The sequence below is a fragment of the Coffea arabica genome, chromosome 8e (genome assembly GCF_036785885.1).
Source record: "Coffea arabica cultivar ET-39 chromosome 8e, Coffea Arabica ET-39 HiFi, whole genome shotgun sequence".
Lineage (NCBI taxonomy): Eukaryota > Viridiplantae > Streptophyta > Magnoliopsida > Gentianales > Rubiaceae > Coffea > Coffea arabica.
In genome coordinates, this window is record NC_092324.1 from 6,597,342 (window position 1) to 6,598,152 (window position 811).

General features: G+C 49.9%; 1 non-coding gene across 1 annotated transcript; it reads left to right on the top strand.

Annotated features, from left to right (window-relative positions):
- The first annotated feature begins 415 nt into the window (after window positions 1-415).
- LOC113705125 (small nucleolar RNA R71) lies at window positions 416-522 on the top strand. Its single transcript, XR_003451773.1, has one exon. It is a non-coding gene; the product is annotated as a small nucleolar RNA R71 (small nucleolar RNA).
- Window positions 523-811: the final 289 nt, after the last annotated feature.

Below are 811 nucleotides of genomic sequence, written 5' to 3' on the forward strand. Positions count from 1 at the left end.
ATGTGTTGGAGTACGGGTCATACTGCCTGCGGGGCGCTGGCACGCCTCCGGCCATATTTACCTGTTCCGTCCCGTCCTCTTGCAAAATGGGGCACGTGTCCGTGCATTGGTCCATGCTAGTGCAGATTCCATACACCTTCGCTCGCGGCGTGTCTCTCATGGCTAATTGCCTAACAGCAGACGTCAACTCTGACAGTTGCTGCTGTATGGATGAAGTCTCTACCTCGTTACTCTACGGGTGGGGTTGCTCTCACGAAAGCCAAATTGCTGGGAGTTCTCTGCCATGGCTTCGATGAGCTCCCACGCTTCCTTCGGTGTCTTGTTTGCCAGTGTTCCCCCACTCGCAGCGTCAATGATACTCCTATCAGTTGATTGGAGCCCTTCATAGAAGTATTGGATTAACAGTTGTTCACTAATTTGATGCTACGGGCATCTAGTGCACAACTTGTTAAACCTTTCCCAGTATTCATACAAGGACTCACCGGGATACTGTTTAATGCTGCAGATCTCCTTCCTCAAACTCGCAGCCCGAGATACTGGGAAGAATTTCTCTAGGAATTTCTTTTTCAACTGTGCCCACGTGGTGATACTACCAGCAGGGAGGTAGTATATCCAATCCTTCGCTGGATCCTTGAGAGAGAAAGGGAAAGTTCTAAGTCTTATTTGCTCCTCAGTGACCCCAAGAGGTTTCATGCTAGAGCAAACCACCTCGAACTCCTTGACATGTTTGTGGGGTTCTTCCCCAGAAAGACCGTGGAACGAAGGTAGGAGGCGAATCAACCCCGACTTCAGTTCGAATGCGGTATTCTCA